Genomic DNA, 16,452 nt, shown 5'->3' with positions numbered 1-16,452 from the left:
TTGAAAATTATTATAGAAAACCTCCCCGTTACTCTTTTTTCTCATCTTAGAACCTAGTTCATTTGCTTTGCATGCTAGCTAATTCAGATAAAATCCCACTAGAGCAAATACAATTAATTATATATTTTACAAAAAGCAATTTGTTTTTCATTATAAAATGCCAATTTGAAAACAGTAAATTTTTACTTCAGCAACTTTATGTTCACACCAACTATGAGTGCATATATCTCGTTTAAAATGGGTAGCAGTTTACTAATTCATTGATTGCACTAAAGAGTTTACAAGTTTGTTCACTGCTGTTCCTAATAATTGTTGGTCTTTATGCATGGTCTATAAAAATACACTGGTACTTATAGGATGTGTGTTTGCACAAATAAATTCAATCTAATCCAAGAAGAAAGATTCTTTTCAGGGAAGAAATATCAAATTTAGTGAAAACCCTACAACCTAGATATCATTTTTTAATCTCCATGTCACTCCATCTCCCTACTAGGTAGTCTTTGACGGGCTATGGACTTTGAGATTCCAAGTGGGAAATATGACACCCAACAGATAGCAGTACACATAATAAAATCTGCCCCCAATTCCCTGAATTTGGATACTAACACTCCAGTCTCCCTGTCCAATTTGCAATTGTCCTTCACCCCTGACTTTGGGCTCTACATTTCTCTTTGGAAACACAGTTGAGCCCCTTCTGCTAAATACCAGCACAGAGCCAGACACACAAGCTTAGAGAAACGAAATTGTGGGTTCAGCTACCTTAGGCTTATCAGTGGAGCAACTCAGACCTGAGTCAGAATTTCTAGGAGCAAAAACCTAGCAATCTGCATTTCACAGGCAGCTCAAACTGAAGTAGTGAGCACCAGGAGGGACAGGATAGGAGATCGTGATTGAAAAGTCTGCAAATGTCTATGCAGAAAATTGTTGGGCAATTGTGTTCTTGTTGAATTCCCTTGTCTGAACACAGTGTGAGGCCACACTGCTGTGAGTGGCAATGTGAGGTCTACTTTAAGGGTCAGGCCCTTCAGGAAGCCACTGGTCCAGAACAAGACATTAAAGCCCATGAAGCAGGCTTGAATAAGAGGCAGGGACATCCTTCCTCCTGTGGACATAGCTCTGTTAGGCTGAATTCTAAGTATTGTAGAGATTCTAGGGGTGCTGCTGAGTTGTGTGGTGGCAAAGAATTGTTTTTACTAGTGCTACCAGCTGGGGGCTGCAAAGAGAGGCAGCGAGACAGAGCTGCTCCAGCTGCAGCCACAGCTAGCCATCTGCTGTAAGCAGCTCTCTGTGTGCAACCCCCTTCGATGTCCCCAAGAAACCTGTGCTGGTGTCTGAATCAGTCTCATCTCAACCCACAGGGAAAAAAACTGTGTCTTCTCTTGATAATCAGGGAACAGAGTTCAGGGACTGGCGGGTGACGACATCAATAAACAGCCTCCCAAGAGGAAGACAAACCTCTGGAGAGCAGCATGAACTGAGAGTTCCTCCCTCCACAAAGAGTGACTTCTGATAAACTTGGGAAGTGAACAAATGAAGAGAAAAAGGGAAGGAGCTAGAAAATAATGGGGTGGGCTGGGAGTAGAACCATAAAATGGAAGATTTATGTGACCATCTGAAACACTCCTGCCTCAAAAAGGGATGATTCAAAACCACTGAGAATAAGTGAGATCTCACCTCCCACAGAGAACTCCCAGAAGGAACGTAAGAAGAGAGGTTGAGAGTTAGAGCAAAAGGAATAACTACAGTGAGAATGATGACAAAAGCAATGCATGAAGCACCAACTTCCCACCAGTGAGAGACCATGAAAAGGCATCTACATTGACTGGGCCTGGGAGCTTCACTCATTTAGAAGCCTGGCGGCTCCCACAGCGTGAGCCAGAAGGGTGATTTTTCCACCCCAAATACTTGGCTTCCTAGGAACCAAGGGTGTTGACAGCTAAACAAAGTTGATCTTAAACAAAACTGTTATACCAAGTAGTTTAGCTGGTGCCAGGCAAAGAGAAGGGAGAAAGTAGTTATTGGGGTCTTGACCAGTCCTACATGGGGCTATCCAGAAAGGCTCTCCTAGTCACGGATCTCATTGGCAGAATGATGCCTATCTTTCTCAAAGTTAACATGGTGTCTTCAACAATAGGAAGGTGTGGGGGGACTGGGCCAACAGCAGTGAGCAATGAATGGCCTCATGGGCAACAAAGCCTGGGAGTGAACCACAGATGCCCACAGGAGAGTACCCCTGAGTGGGAAGCATCCACAGCTCAACAGAAGGCAAATCCAGAGGCAGATATTGGGCTGTGGCTTTTGGCTTAGCTTTGGTCATTGGCTCTATGGTAGCCATGGGAACACACCTTACAGACCTCCAACTCCAGGCTGGATAATTCTCACCACAAGCTCCTATTGTTGCACTAGGAAATCTCAAGGCCACACTTCACACAGGCTGCTCCCAGCCAATGACTGAGCACTGTATGCCAGTGCAGGCTCATAACTAGGCTGGTGGCTGGCATGGCTCTAAGCCTCCTCAGCATCCTTGCTGAACCTACCTTTGCCTGCATGGCAGTCTAGGATGTCACTCCCAACCTTCCCTCCCACCCTCCTTCACTCAAGCCAGATTTGCATCAGTGTGATGGTTCTGCTAGAGACTGTCCAGCTCGATGCCGGAAGCCAATTCCAGCATGTCATAATTGCAAGAGTTTCATCAAAAGGTTGATGGAACTTGAGGACTCAACAAAGGCTGAGTCACATATGTTATCATCTGTTGGAATGGCTAAAGGCATTTCCCCAAAACCTGAATAGGATGATTGTTTGCTGCCAGACAGCTCAGGGGATCTTAATCTACATGTTATTGCCTCCTGTTGGCCAAACACCTGAACAGCCGTAGGCTATTCCACAATCTGACAATGCTTCTGTATGAAACCGTACCCTTTGAAGTGTATTATCTCCACCTTGCCTTAGGACAAATTGTGTTAATAAAAAGCAAGGATTCTGAGACAAGGAGAAACTTAGCTCCTTTAGCTAAAGCTCTTCTGACCCCCAATGCCTTTCAAAATTATCTTTCATCTCTGGACTCTTACTTAATCTACGCATAGCCTTTCTCCAGATTGCTGAACCCTTCTTAATGCTGGAACAAGAACCCCAGCACTCTCTCCCCATTTTCTCTTGAACAGGCATTTCCCTTAATAAAATTGTTGGTGTTTAATCCTGTCTCTGTGTCTGCTTCCTCCAGGACCCTGATGGACAAAGCTCTCAAGAAAGGAGAGACAATTGCATACCTTACAAAGTGAGGTTTTATATACCTCATTATATACCACTTCATAAGGTACACAAAATGTCTTATCACTGTGTTGTACACACCTAAAACTAATATAATATTATGTCAACTATAATTGAAAAATAACTTTTAAAAAATGAAAGGAGAAACGACAGTTGCATATTTAGAACTTGGAACCCTCAGCCTCTCATTCTTTTGTCCCTCAAACATCATGGAGCGCTTACTGTATACCTGGTGCTATTAGATGTGGAACCGTGAGGGCAGTGCTCCCAAGAGGATGTGGGTGGGAGAAAGGAGCTCAAAGTCAGGTCAGAATCCACCTGTCTGATCAGAATCCTGTGAACTTCCAAGAACCCAGCATGGCTTCCTAATACCATCCCCTCTAGGGAATGTTCTGCACCTTTAGTAGAATGGCACTAAGTGGAGAACCCCTAGCCAGTTTGATGAGCAGGACCCAAGTACAGGTCAGGCAGAAGAGGGGGTTGAAAGATTAGAAACACTACAGGAAACAGATCCCAGTATAAACCCAAATGCAAAACCAAACTGAACAATTGAAATGGTTTACTTCCAACAGGCCTTCATCATGAAAGCCCAGGCAGTCACCGCCAATCAGGTGCTCTTGTTGAAAATCTTTTTAAATCAATTTAGGCTTTTAATAAAAATGAATCCTGTGGGATGAGAAAATGTTGTTAACCATCAGTGTTGCCTAATCATGACTAACGAGAATTCTCATGTTATACTTGACTGAGGATTAAGATGCTGGCGGCAAGTTTATTAAATGAAATCATTGTAATAACGTACCCAGCTAACCTTGCAAAACTCTGCTCTGTGGTTCATGGTGGGTGTCATTTAACTAAGAGCATTGAGCCAATGGGCCTTGATAATCAGGCTAATCTGCCTTTTCATTATGATCTAGAGGGTGTGACAAAAAGGAATTTCAACATAATCTAAGGACCAGTTGCATTAGATGAGTGACAGCAGAAGGGTCTCTATCCCATCAAGAAAATCAAGGAGGCCGCCGAAACCGGTTTGGCTCAGTGGATAGAGCATCGGCTTGCGGACTGAAGGGTCCCGGGTTCGATTCCGGTCAAGGGCATGTACCTTGGTTGCGGGCACATCCCCAGTAGGAGGTGTGCAGGAGGCAGCTGATCGATGTTTCTCTCTCATCGATGTTTCTAGCTCTCTATCCCTCTCCCTTCCTCTCTGTAAAATATCAATAAAATATATTAAAAAAAAAAAAAAAAAAAAAAAGAAAATCAAGGAGGCCAAAACAGTTAAATCTCCACATCTGTCACTAAGTGGCTAAACACCCACCAAAGTTCTTTACCTAGACCAGTGGTTGGCAAACTGTGGCTCACGAGCCACGTGCGGCTCGCGAGCCGCGGTTTGCTGCTCTGTTGACTAATGAGTTTGCCGACCACTGACCTAGACTCTCAATTCCAATAATTACAGGCTGTTGTTGTTCCTTGTGATTAAGCCCCTATCCCAGTGGTCGACCACTGAGACAGACCAATAAGAGAGTTAACAGAGAAAATGTGGGGATTAAGCCAAACTCATAAAGCAGACTTCACCTTGCAGTGCAGTTGGCTAAAGCAGATGTTGGAGCCAAAGGAATTTTCAAAGGTCTTCTTCTAGCTGGGGGATAACAGCTAACAGAGCCTGCTCCAGGCAAACTGTGAATCAGGTAACCTGCTCTCTGCAGCTCATTCCCTTCCCTTTTCACATGCCATAAAATACCCTCCCCCACCTCTTTTCTAATGTTTCCATTCTAAGACCTACTAATGGGGAGGGGGAGAGAGGATAGTTGCTAAATGTTCCATTTAGTCATCTTTTACCCATTATCACAAACCAACAACAAAGAGGACTGGGGAGAAATTTCTAAGAACAGTCTGAATTGGTTCAGACCACTATTCCATGACCCTGAGGTCCAGCCCCTGACAAAGAACTCCACCCAGGGCCCAGACCCCCTTCCAGTGCCCACACCTCCATCCCAGGACCAGACTGCCAAGAACCAAGTATCAGGCCAGGACCTCAAAACAAATATCCAGCCCATTATCAGGGTCCAGACGTCCACAGTAGTCTAGATCACCATTCCATGTCTCAAAGGTCCAGCCCATGAACCAGACCTCCACATGAGCCCAAGACCACCCACCAGGGCCCAGACCTCCCTCCCAGGACCCATACCTCCATCTGGGGCTCAGACCTATATCCGGATAACAGACCTTCATGCCAAATGCACAGAAGGCCATCCCAGGGCCCAGTCCCTGAACCCAAATTCCAATAATTTAGGGGGGTCCAGACCTCCACAGTAGTCTAGACCACAATTCCATGTCCCAGAGGTCCAGCCCCAGACACAGGCCTCCACCCGGGGTCTAAGACCGCCCTCCAATGCTCAGACTTCCACCCAAGGACCAGAACTCCATCCGGTGCTCAGACCTACATTCGGGTCCCTGACTTTCATGCCAGAGCCCAGACGTCGAACCCAGTATCCAGTCCTTTTTAAGGGTCCAGACCTCCACAGTAGTTCAGACCACCATTCCAAGACCATGAGGTCCAGCCCCTGACCCAGACCTCCACCCTGGGCCCAGACCACCCTCCAGTGCCCAGACCTCATTCCCAACCAGACCTCCATCGGGGCTCATACCTACATCCGGGTCTCAGACCTGCATGGCAGTGCCCAGAGGCCATCCCGGGCCCCGGACCTCGATCCAAGAATACAATCTGGTATTAGGGGCTGGGAGCTACATCCTTAGTTCAGACCACTATTCCATGACCCAGATGTCCAGCCCATGAGCCAGACCTTCCCCCAGGGCCCAGACCTCCCTCCGTGGGCCTACCACCGTCCCAGGACCCAGACTTCCATCCGGGGCTCAGATCTACATCCGGGTCCCAGAACTTCATGCCAGGGCACAGAAGGCCATCCCTGGGCCCAGTCCTCAAACCCAGTATGCTGTACTTTAGCGAAGTCCAGACCTCCACAGTAGTCTAGACCAGCATTCCATGTCCCAGAGGTCCAGCCCTGACCCAGACCTCTACCCGGGGCCAAGACCGCCCTCCAGTGCCCAGACCTTCGTCCCAGGACCAGACCTCCATCCAGGCCTCAGACCTACATCCGGGTCCCAGACCAGCATGGCAGTGCCCAGAGGCCATCCCAGGGCCCAGACCTCAAACCAAGAATGCAATCCAGTATTGAGGGCCAGGACCTACATCCTTAGTTCAGACCACCATTCCATGACCCAGAGGTCCAGCTCATGAACCAGACCTTAACCCAGGGCCTAGACCTCCCTCCTCAGCCCTACCACCCTCCCAGGACCCAAACCTCCATCCGGGGCTCAGACCTATATCCGGGCCCCAGATCTTTATGCCAGGGCCCAGAAATCCATCCCAGGTCCCAGACCTTAAACCCAGTATGCAGTCCTTTATCAGGGTACAGACATCCACATTAGTCCAGACTGCCATTCCATGAACTAGAGGTCCAGCCCCTGTCCCATTCCTCAACCAGGGGCCGAGAGCGACTGGCAGTACCCAGACCTCCCTCCCAGGACCCAGACTTCCATCCAGGGCTCAGACCTCTATCCGGGTCCCAGACCTTCATGCCAGGGCACAGAAGGCCATCCAGGGGCCTAGTCCTCAAACCTAGTATGCAGTACTTTAGCAAGGTCCAGACCTCCACAGTAGTCTAGACCAGCATTCCCTGTCCCAGAGATCCAAACCTGACCCAGACCTCTACCCTGGGCCTAGCCTGCCCTCCAGTGCCCAGACCTTCATCCCAGGACCAGACCTCCATCCAGGGCTCAGACCTATATCCAGGTCCCAAGCCTGCATAGCAGTGCCCAGAGGTCATCCCGGGGCCCAGACCTTGAACCCAGTATCCAGTCCTTTTCAAGAGTCCAGACCGCCACAGTATTCATACCACCATTCTAAGACCCTGATGTCCTGCCCCTGACCCAGACCTCTACCCTGGGCCCAGACTACCTTCCAATGCCCAGACCTCCCTCCCAGGACCCCGACCTCAATCCAGGACTCAGACCTACATCTAAGTCCCAGACCTTCACCTCAGTTCCCAGAAATCCATCCCAGGGCCCAGACCTCAAACCCAGTATCAAGTCCTTTATTGGGATCCAGATATCCACAGTTGTCCAGACCACCATTCCTTGACCTAGATGTCCAGCCCCTGTCCCAGACCTCAACAGGGGACCAGAGCTTTCTCCACTACCCAGACCTCTCTCCCAGGACTCATACCTCGATCAAGGGTTTACATCCGGGTCCCAGACCTTCATTCCAGGGCCCAGAAGGCCATCAAGGAACCCAGTCCTGGAACCCAGTATCAAGTCCTTTATCAGAGTGCAGACATCCACAGTAGTCCAGACCACCATTCCATGATCCAGAGGTTTTACCCCTGACCCAGACCTCCATTGCGGGCCCAAGACTGCCCTCCGGTGCCCAGATCTCCGTCCCAGGACCCAGGCCTCCACCCGGGCTTCAGACCTTCATCTGGGTCCCAGACCTTCATGTCAGGGCCCAGAAGGCCATCCCAGGGCCCAGACCTCAAACACAGAATCCAGTGTGAATTTGTACTGCCCCATAATTACCCTCTAACATCTCCAAACACTCAGTGCAGATCTGCTCTGCCTGACTTTGTCACCGGTGCATTGGAGCAAAGAAAGAAGAAGCGTAGTTTCCAGAAGACAATGAAGCAGGAAGAGGTGAAAGCAGCCCTGAGAGAGCGGAAGATGAGGAGAGGACAGTAAGAGACCAAGGGGCTGAGCATGGGCAAAAATAATGTATTATAGGAAGGTGACCCCTAAAATATATCAAATATATATAAAGGGAGAAGGCAGACACTTGGGTCACATGAATAGACCAGTTTTTTAATTTAATGCCATAGCATACACAATCGAAATGAAGGCTGGTTTATGATAATGTAGATTTGCCCGAAGGCTGCTACTTTCCTTACATTTGGCTTACACATTCTAAAAACATTTGGCCTTCCCAGTTATCCCCAATATCGTTTCTAAATATGATAATGTCTGCTAAAACTCCAAACCATAAAAATGAAGACCACCTGATGTGAGAGCAAAATCTTCAAGGCATCTTCATCTTACAAGTGGGAAGCTTTACCAGGAAAAATAAAAGTGCAAAGGGCTGAAAGCAAACACAGCCTCAAACAAAGGACCAAGACTCAGAGAGGTTCAGGATCTCATGGAAGGTCACACAGTGAAGAAGAGGTTGCAGGAGTCAGGGCTCCATCCATGAAGTGCTGGATTCTTTCCACTGAAATCTAGCCTGAGGGTGTGCCTGTTCGGGGGGCGGGGCGGGGGGGTGGGATGACTCACTTTTCAATTCCTAGTGTTTTGAGACTAGAACTTCTATAGGACAGTAAAGCCTTCTCTAACATTTTTAAAAAACAAACTGTTTTCCCCCAGAAGTCCATTCTGGTCCTCTCCTTTGCCCTTCCCACCTCCATACGTGGTTCGAGCCTATGGATTTATTTAGTCGTGGTTGGCGTGAAGACTACGTCTATAATAAGCATAAGCTGGCTGGCTGCTAAATCCTTTTCAAGAATTGAAGCTTTTGCTGTCTCACCGATTTTCAGTAAAATTACAGGGAATGATGTTTTGGATGATTAGGTCTATGATGAAACTAGTTATAGAAGCCATTTCAGAATCCACAGTGGTTCCCACTTAAATCAGAACATGAAAGCCTGCCAAAGATACTCATCTATAAAACTATTTCAACTCGTCACAGTCTTCTGCACATGTCAATATGCTCTCCTTCACAAAAGTAATCAATAACTAAAGAGAAAAAAGCAAATCTTGGTAAAAAAAAATATCTTTGGCAATCTTTTGCTGGATAAAATACTGCTTCAGGTCTGCAAATTTCAGTTGTATTTGTTGGCCCTAATGAGCTGAGCTTTGTTCTATGTATAACCTGTTCTCTGAACTATTTTTGTACTCTGTGTTTACTTTTGAAATTGAATTTCTTCATTCCCAAGTGTGCCAAGGATGCTATTGTAGACAATCCAAGCTCATGCAACAGAAAGTGGAGTTAATATTTGATAACAATCTGATTTATTGTGATCATCAGAGAACATCAAATTAGTTCTTTCAGTCCCAAATGCCCATTTTAGGGTCTGAGAAAGCCCTCATAGCTCTAAAAATTAATCATGCTAACTGGATAATAGCCACACTCCCAACATCCTGTGAGCTGTGGAGACTTCGCCTAATTGTTGTTAACAGGCATGAACTGATGGTGGGACAGAGGTGTAATGGCCTTCATAACAAGAAGGTATCTTCAGACCAAAGAATGATGCAGGCAATGCCATAGAATATAGCAGAATTCATAGGATAATTTACTTATAGGGACATGGGGCCAGAGCGGACAGGCAACTCAGCAGTTCTGCGCAAATTATTCTCCACTACAGACGCTTGTTATAGTACTTTTTAAAATTTTTTCAATTACCATTGACATTCAATATTATATTAGTTTCAGGTATACAGCATAGTAGTTAGACGTTTATATACCTTACAAAGTGTTCCCCCTGATATTTCCAGTACCCACCTGGCATACAGGGTGTCCCAAAGAAATGCATACACACTTTTTTCTGATAGTTCAATTGATGTTTCTTTCTTTTCAGATTTAACCCATAGGAATTAATAATTATTCAAAGCGGGGTCACCCTGTAGTTTTTGCAATGTTTTTGAATTTTGCAAATATTTTTGTATTTCCTATACTGTACTTCATCTCTGTGACTATTTTGTAACTGCCAATTTGTACTAATCTCTTCACCTTTTTCATTCAGGCCCTTACCCTCCTCCCACCTAGCAACCATTGGTTTGTTCTCTGTACCCATGAGTTTGTTTCTGTTTTGTCTGTTTGCTTATTTTGTTTTTTAGACTACACATATGAATGAAATCATATTTGTCTTTCTCTGTCTGACTTATTTCACTTAGCATAATGCCCTTGAGGTCCATCCATGTTGTCATAAATGGTAAGATTTCATTTTTAATGGCGGTGTAATAGTCCATTGTATATGTACACCACATCTTTTTTATCCAATTGTCTATCAATGAACAATGTCACTAATCATCAGAGAAATGCAAATTAAAATCACAAATGAAATATCCTCACACCTGTCAGAATAGCTATCATCAATAAAACAATAAACAATAAGTATTGCTGAGGATGTAGGGAAAAGGTGCACTGTTGATTGAATTGCATATTGGTGCAGCCACTATGGAAAACAGTATGGAAGTTTCTCAAAATATTAAAAATAGAACTACCATATGACCCAGCATTTTTGGTTATTTATCTAAAGAAATCTAAACACTAATTTGAAAAGACATGCACACCCCTATGCTAACTGCAGCATTATTTACAATAGCCAAGATATGCTACTATATTTTTTTAATAATATAACTCAGGCATTAATGATTGACAACACAAAGGGACAAAGAATGTAGTAGCGCCAGGGGTCATGTCTCCTGGTGGTCTTGTGATAGATGATTGTTTATAATCAATACTATCACCAGTTTGATATTTATCTCAGTTGTCATGCCATTCTATTTTAAGGAACACAAATAATCATCAACTAGAAGGCTTTGATATGTTTGCTAAGAACAGTGAGGTTGGTCAAAGGTCACAACATGAAACTTAAAAATGAAATGAAATCTAAGACACAGAGATGGAGTTGGTGATGTTGACATCTACATCTATTCACCCAACACCCTGAAGAGAAATCGATTCAAAGACAACTGCATCTTACTTACTTTTGGCAAGTGGGATTACTCTTTCCACTTGAACCGTTAATAACCCCTTAAGGAGTTTTGTTTCCTGCCCTGAATTCACTGCAGATTGAGTATAATAACGAGTGTAGGAAATAGCAAGTAAACGCCTTTAATACCATGTCCGAGAGGCAATGACATCCTGCAGAGGAATAAGCTAGCTAACATCTCAAACTGTAATAAATATTTCCTTTCTCCAGATGCACACGAATTGCTAAAAATCAGAAAAATCTTTAGCAGTATGAAATAGTTCATAAATGTGGGTGTGCTTTGTAAATGATAAAGCGTTTATCAATGCTTGTTGTCATTGTTACTTTGACCAACGTAAATGCAATAGTTCTAAAAATGCTCCTTTGTGATGAACAAGATGTTCACGTACAGGAGCTCCCTCTACCTGCGTATAGTCTGGCTCTTCCTAGGAAAGGCCTCAGATTATAGGAAAGCCATGTTTTCCCTTTGGACTCCCTCAGCTGGCTGATTTTGATGATTGGCAGGGCTCTCTGTGATAGAGTCCCACCAAGAATAAAAGGAAAGGTGGCATTTTCATGCCTACAAATTGAAGAGGAAAATCCCCCAAACTCTTACATGTGACCAGTTAAGAGGATGGGAGTATGCCAGTGGTGTGCTGGTAAATGTTTAACAACTTCTAGCTGAGGGAGAGGGGAAATGTGTGCATATGTAGATATACTACTTATATAAGTTTGATATAAATTTTCCCAATATAAAAAATGCATAGCACCAAATTATCAATAGAAATAATTGGTGCAATACTCTTTGTTTTAAATACCACATAGCCAATGGTCTCACACAATATTTTGTTGATCTTTGCCAAATTCTTGTGTCTATAGTCAGCCTATTTTGTAATTGACAAATGAGTATAGTTACAACATGAATGTTGGTTGATATTTTCCTTTATATTAACAAGTGAAAAGAGCATGAAATAATAAAAACATGTCAGAACTTCAACTGCTCATCAACAACATGAGTGACTTTCTTGCTGAATCAGATGACAGTTGCAAAGACTAGGAGAACTTCTTCAAATCAATGTAACAGGTACAGACATGACACTTTTTAAATTTAATAGGCATTATGACTTTCTCTAGTCAAGGCAACAAACAAAACAATAAACCAAGCCCTGATTTGTGGCCTTAACAGGTTTTGGGGGTGTAAATACTCCCACCATGGCTGATTCCAGGCTACCAACATGATGCCATGGGTTGCAGTTGGGAAGAGATGCACAGTAGCACACCGTGATATAGTATTTCCACCATACTGGTAAAATACATATAATTACCTCAAGATCATAGAGAAAAATGAAATGTAAAATAAGTAGAAAGTGGTGAGTTTTGAGTATTTACTACCTTTTAATATAATTTATTTAATTGTAAGTTTCTATAATTTAATTTTTAATAATAGCTGTGTGTAACAACCGGCTTGCAAAATTCCTGAAAATTTGATGATCAGCTGATATGACAAACAAGCTGGTGTGAGCCAGCTCCAGTATACATCCAAAACACACCTGTGGGGCTGGACTTTTTGAGAAGCTGAGCATTTGAAGCATTCCTGTACATGAGTTTTAGGTCTTAGGTAAGTTGCCTACTGTAAAATAATAGAAAATATATACTAATCTCTTCCCCTCCTCCCCCGTTCCTGGCACAGAGCTCCTAAAACCCTTATAACTTCCTAAGTGATAAGAGCACTAGGAGCATCTTTTGTATTTGATCTTTGACCCCAATTCTTGACACTGAACTCCTAAATCCCTTGGAATTGTCTGGGTAATATCAGAGTCTTTTATCCTAATAAGGCAGCTCCTGCTCCTGGGTGGGGTCTGAACACCAGAAATAATACCAAGCTATGATTAGTAGCTTGGAATTTTCAGCCCTGTCCCCACACCAGCCTCCAGGAAGGAGACAAGGGTTGAAGATTGAGTTGATAAGGACTAATTGTTCCTATGTGATAAAGTCTTTATAAAAACAGATTCTGCTAAGGGTTTAATGAGCTACCAGGTTGATGAACACATCCACGTCAGGAGGGTGGCCCACGCCAACTCCTTGGGGACAGAAGTTCCTGCCCTTGGGCCCCTTCCAGATTTCTTTTTTTTTTTTTAAATAAATCTTTATTCAGATTATTACAAATTGTTTCTCCTTTTTCCCCCCATAGCTCCCCTCCACCCATTTCCCACCCCACCTTCTGCCCTTACCGCCCCCCCACTGTCCTCATCCATAGGTGTATGATTTTTGTCCAGTCTCTTCATGAACCCCCCATACCCCTTTCCCCCTGAGAATTATCAGTCCACTCCCTTTCTATGCCCCTGATTCTATTATATTCACCAGATTATTCTGTTCCTCAGGTTTTTAATTCACTTGATTTTTAGGTTCACTTGTTGATAGATATGTATTTGTTGTTCATAATTCTTATCTTTACTTTTTTCTTCCTCCTCTTCTTTAAGAATACCTTTCAGCATTTCATATAATACTGGTTTGGTGGTGATGAACTCCTTCAGCTTTTTCTTATCTGTGAAGCTCTTTATCTGCCCTTCAATTCTGAATGATAGCTTTGCTGGGTAGAGTAATCTTGGTTGTAGGTTCTTGCTATTCATCACATTGAAAATTTCTTGCCACTCCCGTCTGGCCTGCATAGTTTCTGTTGAGAAATCTGCTGACAGTCGTATGGGTGCTCCCTTGTAGGTAATTAACTGTTTTTCTCTTGCTGCTTTTAAGATTCTCTCTTTGTCTTTTGCTCTTGGCATTTAAATTATGATGTGTCTTGGTGTGGTCCTCTTTGGATTCCTTTTGTTTGGGGTTCTGTGCGCTTCCTGGACTTGTAAGTCTATTTCTTTCACCAGGTGGGGGAAGTTTTCGGTCATTATTTCTTCAAATAGGTTTTCAGTATCTTGCTCTCTCTCTTCTTCTGGCACCTCCATAATTCTGATGTTGGTACGCTTGAAGTTGTCCCAGAGTCTTCTTACATTATCTTCAACTTTTTGGATTTTTTTTTTTTTGCTTTTTGCTTTTTCGGTTGAGTGTTTTTTGCTTCTTTGTATTTCAATTCTTTGACTTGATTTTTGTGTTCCTCTTGTCTGTTTTTGGGTCTCTGTATAATATTTTTTATTTCAGTCAGTGTATGTTTAATTTCTAGTTGGTCCTTTTTCATATCTTCTAGGGTCTCGTTATATTTATCAGCCTTTTCTAGGATATTCTTAAAAAGCCTTATAACCGTGGTTTTGAATTCTATATCCAGTCGTTTGTTTTCCTCCATTTCTTTCGTTTGTGATCTGATTCTTTGACGCCGCATTTTCACTGCTTCCCTGAGTTGGTAAGGTAGATTTGTGTGCTAGGTTTCCAATATGGCCCAGTGGGTCTGCCCCCCCAGTTAACCTGAGGTGGACACTCTTGGTGCACCCCTTTGTGGACTGTGTGTACAGCCTTGTTGTAATTAAGTCTTGATTGTTGTTGGTATCACTGGGAAGAATTGACCTCCAGGCCAGTTGGCTGTAAGGATCAGCTGTGTCTATGCTGGGAGAAGTTCGGTGCTGGAGACAACCTTATAGGATTAGACTTGCCAAATTGCAATAGCCTCTGTGCTCAGCTTGGATGGGGTGGAGTCTCAGTCTTGGCTTCCCGTCAGCCTTGCCCTTGCGCGCATGTGCGCGCCTTCAGACCTCTACCTTTCCCAGCTCGAGTCTCCGCCTGAGAGTCCAGACTCCGCCCACAAGAGCGTGGGTCCCCAGGGGCTCGCCTGGAACTGGGGTTCACTGCAGTCAGAACTGGGGCTCAGTGCAGTCAGGATCCTCTGACTCCCTTCCACTAGGGAAAGCCTATGGCAACCTCCGCAGCCTTTGTGCGCACTGGCACGCTCGCGCCTTCAGACTTCTGCCTTTCCCAGCTCGAGTCTCTGCCCGAGAGTCCAGACTCTCCCCGTAAGAGCGTGGGTCCCCAGGGGCTCGCCCGGAACTGGGGTTCAGTGCAGTCAGAACTGGGGTTCAGTGCGGTCGGGGGCTTCCTTCCCCCTTCCACCAGAGAAAGTCAGCCAGGCTCTCAGCCACCCTTCCTCTCTGCACGCACAAAGACCCTTTGCCGTACCTCCAATTCTCTTTGAGCTTTTCTCTTTCCTTCTAGTTGTAGAATTTTCACTCAGCCAGCTTTCCTGTGGTTCTGGATGGTGTCCGTTCTGTCTTTTAGTTGTAGTTTTGTAATTGTTGTGCGAGGCAGCAGTTTAGGTGCTTACCTATGCCGCCATCTTGGTTTCTCCAGGCCCCTTCCAGATTTCACCCTATGTACCTTCTCACCTGGCTATTCATTTGTATCCTTTATTATATAATTAATTAATAAATGTGTTTCTCTAAGTTCTATGAGCTGTTCTAGCAAATGATCAAATCCAAGGAGCAGGGTGTGGGACCTCCATGTGGGACAGAAGTTGTGGGTAAGCTAGAGACCTACTGCTTGTGATTGGCATCTGAAGTGTGGGGCAGTCCTGTGGGACTGAGCCCTTAACATGTGGTTTCCACAATAACTCTGGATAGTGTCAGAATTGAATTGAACTGTAGGAGGTGCAGGTGATGTCACAGAATTGTTGGATGTGTGGGAAACACACATGTCTGGTGTCAAAAGTGTTGTGAGTGTGGCAGTATTGTGAGAATAAAAGAGAAACACAGGAAGAGTGTGGGAGAGGGGAAAAAAGAGAGAAATATCAGTGATGAGAGAGAATCATTGATCAGCTGTCCCCTGCATGCCCCACATTGGGGATCAAGCCCACAATCCAGGAATGTACCCTAACCAGGAATGTATCCTGACCCAAAATCGAACTCTGACTTCCTGGTTCATAGGTGAATGCTCAACCACTGAGCCACACCAGTCTGGCTTCGATATTTTTAATTAAACTTAAAAGGAGTGACTTAAAACTTTTCAATCATCATGGGCCCACAGTAGAGACTCCTGGAGACAGGAAGATGTGAAGTCTTCCCACATATACCCTCCTGCCTCTGAAGGAGAGCACCAGCCTGGCTAAATCATTCCCATTACCTTGAACAACCCCATATCAAAGTCAGGGTTCATGGGTTTACCCAAAGTTATCTACATTATCATTTCAATTAAACATATGGCTGAGGAATCTAATGAAGAAGGCTTGAATGATGGCCATGGGATCAATAAAGTCTTTCTGGACTTATCGATTTAGCATTCCCCATGCAGTAGAATTGATTTATGTCCTCAGATTTATTTTGATAACTCAATGATAACTCCACTATTCCTAAATTAATGTCATCTTTTCTTCAGGCCAAAATTTTTTCTAGGCAAGGAGAAAATCTTACATCAAGCCAAACTGATTCTGCTAAGTAATTCCATGGTTAACAGGATGTCATAAATCAAAAAGAAACACGTACTATAATTGTAAATCAGCCTTGGC

This window comes from Plecotus auritus (assembly GCF_963455305.1).
Source record: "Plecotus auritus genome assembly, chromosome: 5".
Taxonomy (NCBI): domain Eukaryota; kingdom Metazoa; phylum Chordata; class Mammalia; order Chiroptera; family Vespertilionidae; genus Plecotus; species Plecotus auritus.
This window is presented reverse-complemented; position numbering follows the sequence as displayed.